General features: G+C 35.9%; 1 pseudogene; it reads left to right on the top strand.

The window, feature by feature from the left end:
• The first annotated feature begins 469 nt into the window (after nt 1-469).
• Nucleotides 470-5,997, top strand: part of LOC137657555 (putative neural-cadherin 2) — a 121,711-nt pseudogene continuing 116,183 nt past the window's right edge.

Genomic DNA, 5,997 nt, shown 5'->3' with positions numbered 1-5,997 from the left:
AATCCTCTCAAGGCACAATTTTCTGGGCCGTGGAGAATTTTTAAAGAAAATGAGTGAAGTAAATTACTTAGTGGAGACTCCTGGACGTAGGAGGAAGTCTCAACATTGCCATATAAATATGTTAAAACCTTATGTTAGTAGAAGTAGTGAAGAAGTAGAAGTAGGACCAATTTCTTTAGTTGAGGTGGTTACCGAAGTTGATGAAGAATTGACAATTGGACCAAATATTTTATCAAATAATTCTGATGTCCTTAATAACCTTTCTTTGAAATTTCAGCATTTGGATCCAGATAAAGCTTCTTCCCTTGTTGACTTAATAAATCAATATAAAGACCTTTTTCAGGATGCACCGGGATTGACTACTATTTTAGAACATGATGTAGACGTTGGGGACACCCAACCTATGAAACAATGCCCTTACAGGTTAAATCCCGTAAAAAGGGATATAGTTAAGGAAGAGGTTAAATACATGTTAGACCATAATTTGATAACTCCTAGCACTAGTCCGTGGAGTTCTCCTGTGGTTCTTGTAAAGAAGGAAGGAGGGCAAAATCGACTGTGCTTTGATTATCGTAAAATCAACGAGGTTACTAAAACAGATTCTTATCCTTTGCCTCGGGTGGAGGACTGTATCGACCGCATAGGGTCCGCTAAATTTATCAGTAAGTTTGACCTATTAAAAGGGTACTGGCAGGTCGGTCTTACTCCTCGGGCAAGGGAAATTTCAGCTTTTGTGACGGGTGATGGACTGTACGAGTGTTTGGTTATGCCATTCGGCATGAAAAACGCAGCCGCCACCTTCCAGAGGTTGATGAACTTGATAACCTGTGATTTGGAAGGAGGTGTTGTCTACATAGACGATTTGGTGATCTACAGCGATGACTGGCCCACTCACATTAATCGAATTAAGGCACTGTTTGAAAAGCTTCGAAAAGGTGGTCTTGTTATAAATTTGAGAAAGAGTGACTTTGCCAGAGCCAAGGTTGTTTACCTAGGGCATGAAATTGGTCTGGGTGAAGTAGCTCCTAAAAAGGCGAATGTAGAAGCCATAACGATTTTTCCTGTCCCTACCAACCGGAGAGGTGTGAGAAGGTTCCTCGGCATGGTAGGATATTATAACAGATTTATTAGAAATTTCTCTGATCTGGCCATTCCTTTAACAGATCTATTAAAGAAAAATGTAAAGTTTGTTTGGGATAGTGATTGTCAGGAGGCTTTTGAAAAGTTAAAAGGCGCTCTGACAAGCTACCCTCTTTTGCGATCCCCCGATTTTTCTCTCCCTTTCTCTTTAGCCACAGATGCGAGCGACACCGGATTGGGTGCAGTGCTTCTCCAGGGAGACCAAGAAGGAATTAATCATCCAGTAGCTTTCTTCTCAAAGAAATTGTCACCAGCCGAGAGGAAATATTCGACAATAGAAAAGGAGGCTCTTGCTTTAATTAAAGCGCTAAATCATTTTAATATTTATTTATCAAATAACTCCTCCCAAATAGAAGTTTACTTGGATCATAACCCATTGATTTTCATTAACCGTTTTAAGAACAAAAACTCACGAATACTTAGATGGAGTTTGGTACTCCAGGAGTACAACCTTATCATTAAGCATATTGCCGGCAGGAAGAATATTGTGCCTGATGCTTTGTCCAGGGTTTATGAGAGAGTGGACGGTCATTAGTGTTTACTTTGTATATATATATATATATATTTTTTTTTGCAGTCTAATTATTTTTTTATTTCAGATTATGTTTAGTATTATTATGTTCACCATTTTTTTTTGTCTTTAATAGTTTAGAATCTGCTTTGGTACTCTACTAATTATCTTTAAGTTTACCCTTTCTTTTATTATCAATGTAAGTTCATAATTCAGTTTAAAAAAAAAATAATATATTTTTTTTTTCTTATTGGTGGGGGGCTGTAATATCAGCTACTTAAGTTTTATCTTGTGGCTCCATTAAAGTAAACATTTGTTTATTAATTGCTGTCAATATTTTATCAGTTCATTTGAGCCTCGAATTCTTGGTTCAAGTTTTGTATTGTTGCGCTCCCCCACCGAATGTTATTTGCTAATTGGTACTCCGCCCATGAAATGTTCTCTTTACTTTCATGTATGAGTGTTTTGGTAGTTTCGTCTTCTGTCTCCTGCCACGCTGGACTGTTTAAGAGGCGATTTACATATTTGTTGTCTGGATGGAGGGCAGATTGTTTTCGGCTCTCTTGTGGAGGAGTTCTCGCCCTTTATTTTCACGGCCCGTTGATCTGTGTGGCGATCACCACCTTGCACAAATGCTCTGCTACGTATACTTTGTTGGAAGGCTTGCTTCGAGTGGACTCGTCTGCTGCTGATGTATCAATGTCCTTTGGATGTATACACCTGACCCCCTTTTGTGGCTGCGGTTGTGTTCGCGAGCTTCTAAGTGTACCGAGACCATCGTCATCATCTACGTCTTGAGTCCTCTCGACTAGTTATGGTGACGTCCCTAGAATCCTAAAAACGGCCGTTGTCTCGAGATCTTCTGAGAGTCGTTAGGAGGCCTCTTGGTCGTGAAGAAAAGTAAGCTTCCGATTATGTTTGTTCTTCGTATCCGCGAATATATACTTTTCCTTGTGGTTGGGGAATAGTGTCTTGGGAAGACTAAAGCCGGAGTGCCTTCGAAACTAAACGGTTTCAGTGCTGGAATTGTGTTTTCGTCCGTAACGTGGGACCATATATATATGTAATGGTACATTTTTATAAATATTGTGTGCAGTTAGGTTAAGCTTTTCTTTCTTTCTTTAATCTCTCACTTATTATTGACTTTGTGTAAAAGTTGTTTTTCTCCCTTCCCCTCAATACTTTCCCTCGAACTATCATTTGAATGAAGGTTAGCTGCAAGTCTGAATGGTAGTTGTAATTGTAAGTGACTGTGCCTTCAGCCAATAATTCGAGGATGTGTGCTAATAACTTCTTGTAATAAATCCTAATTTTTACTTTTGTTTTCAATTACCCCCTCAAAGTGTATTTTTATTCTCTGTATTGCTGGTAAAACTTTACTCTTTAGCCTACAAGCTATCGTAGTAAAAGTAATTTTGTTGGAAGACCCAGTAAACGCTTGGACAAATTATTTTATATTTAAGGTAAAATAATGGATTTTTGTTAAATATCTCTTCCGAATAACAGAGTTCCTAACAATATATATATATATATATATAAGCTTGAGAATATTTTCATTAGATATACCGTGTTCAAAGTAATAAAATCTTACTCAAGTTGTAAACAAATAGGTATTTATATCATCTTAAATGATATTTTGTATCATATTCAATGACCTTTGCAATCCATTATGTTATGCTATTCCTCCCAAAACACCAATCCAGAAAAAAAGAACATGAAAAAAATAAGAATTAAATTTCGATAACTCATATCACTTAAGTTGCAAATATATATGTACGTATATCAATGACATTTGGTATCCACCCTGTTATATTATTCCCCCCAAAAACACCAGTCCAAAAAACTATAATAATAGATAAAAGAATAAAAGTTCAAATTCTCCTGCATATGGTCCATCTAGATCCAGCATAGTTCCCCTAAACTCGGCCGGACTCTGGTGCTCCATGATGCCATGGCAATTCCAGACGCGACTGGAATGGAATGTTCCCACTGCCAGATGCTTACATCTTGAGCACGTCTGCAGGTATCAGTGCGCCAGATCATTTCATGGATTTTTGCCTTGAGGGCCGTCAAAAGGATTGCCTTGAAGGGCAATTGGGCTCGAGCATTTACAGCCCTTGGGTATAATGGCCGAAGTTTTCGACTGTACGTTAAATCTCAGACTCAAAAAAAAAAAAGAAAAAAAAAATGGATCCTCATTGGCTCCGAAATCTACAAAATTATTATTTCTTTAAACTTTCCACAAGATAGATTTCTTTCGGTAATTATTGTTTACTAGTTGCTAGTTCTTCTCTGAATAGGAGAATTTTAGTCTTTATTTATTCTCTATTACACTTTTACTTCAATTATTTGAATTGATCGTATCTTTGATGTGACAAAAGAGCGGGGTGGGGGGCGTTTTTTATTGTTTTACTTTCATGGCGAAAGGTACAAAAAAACCAGAGATGGGGAATGTGATGTTTCTATATTCACCAGTGCCGGTGCTGTAGGGTGAATCAATATCATAAATTAATAATAATAATAATAATAATAATAATAATAATAATAATAATAATAATAATAATAATAATAATAATAATAATAATAATAATAAGGGTATAATTTCTCCTATCGGCTTATGTAGATATGTCTTCATAATTTGCAAAAGGTTGATTTGCATATTCTCACAATATATCATAATCTAAATATACAGATAAGATCCTCTACTCTTTATCTCTACGTAACAAAACTGGTAGATTCATGAATACAGTATTTGGCGAAGGAAATAAATAAGGATAATTATTGATATTTCTCTGAAATACTATTTACCATTAGTTACTCATAGCAAATTCCTTTCACGTTTGTCATGCTTGTATTGGGAGAATTTATTTTCAGCCGAAAGGGTGAATTAAATTTAGTGATGTCCTCTGTTGTGAACTAATAAAATCACTTTATATAAAGCGACAAAGCGATGCAAAAAAAAAAAAAAATGCTTCCTGAAATAAATTAGGCATCTGATTTGTGGTTATAGACTTAACAAATGAAAAAGAGCATAGAAGAGTTGGCCGATAAGAATTGGTTTTGATTTAAGTGAAAATAAAGAATTTGATTGATTGATTTAAAGTTTTCTGGCATCCTGACATCTAAGTTCATTGACACCGAAAAAAAAAATTAAGGAAGGAAGGGATGCTGGTGAAGAAGCAAGATTAGAATATTTTGACAGAAAGGCTTATAGGGAGATAAACTAAATCCCTTATCATAACAGATGGTTTGACATTGGCACTTGAATGGAATGGCTTACATATCCAAGAATACTGGAATACATTATTATGTGAATATTGGTTTTGGGGATGGGATATCAACTGCATGTGTAATAGTATGAGGCATCCGTTTGGCTATGCAACATCCCATTAGTATTGTTATCATTATCATTACAAGCCAGGTTGCAACTTCCGTTGGGAAAGCAAAATGAAACAAGACTGAAGCCACTAATAGAGAAACACGTACAGTACGAGAAACAAATGGGGAAATTGAGATGAAATAAAACAATTATGATTATTATAATTTTAAAAAAGTAAGTAATATAAACCATGAAACAAAAGAGTTGTCAACCTATCCAACAGAAAACTCTTTCCATTAAGTTTGAGCTTTTGAAATTTCACCCATTCAACTATATAACTAGAGTTACTAGAGGGATCATTCTATATTAATACATTTTTCAAATGGTGTCCATTCTTGAGTCAACATAGACAGGATTAGAATTGAATGGACTGCAGACATAGTAAAATAATCCTTTGAGCAACTGTTCAAACAAAGGTTTATGGGTTCTTTGACTGGCCACGCATGCATATCTCTGGTTACGGCTCATTTCCCCTTTGCCTACACATACACTGAATAGTTTGGCCTATTCTTTACATATTCTTCTTTGTCCTCAAACACCTGACAACGCTGAGATTATCAAACAATTCTTCTTCATTCTAAGGGGTCAACTACTGTACTGTAATATTTCAGTGGCTACATTCCTCCTGGTAAGGGTAGAAGAGTCTCTAGCTATAGCAAGCAGCTCTTCTAGGAGAAGGACCTTCCAAAATCAAACCATTGTTCTCAAGACTTGGGTAGTGCCTTAGCCTCTGTACCATGGCCTTCTACTGTCTTGGATTAGAGTTCCCTTGCTTGAGAGTACATTCTATCTTATTTCTCTTTATCTTGTTTATTAAAAGTTCTTATAGTTTATATATGAAAGACTTATTTCAATGTTGTTACTGCTCTTAAAATGTGTTTTTTTTTAATTGTTCATTACTTCTCTTGCATTTTTTTTCTCTATTTCCTTTTCTCACTGAGATATTTTCCCTGTATGATCTCTTGGG

Source organism: Palaemon carinicauda, chromosome 18 (genome assembly GCF_036898095.1).
Source record: "Palaemon carinicauda isolate YSFRI2023 chromosome 18, ASM3689809v2, whole genome shotgun sequence".
Classification (NCBI taxonomy): Eukaryota; Metazoa; Arthropoda; class Malacostraca; order Decapoda; family Palaemonidae; genus Palaemon; species Palaemon carinicauda.
The sequence above is the reverse complement of the archived record's forward strand: the minus strand, read 5'-3'. Positions and strand labels throughout refer to the sequence as shown.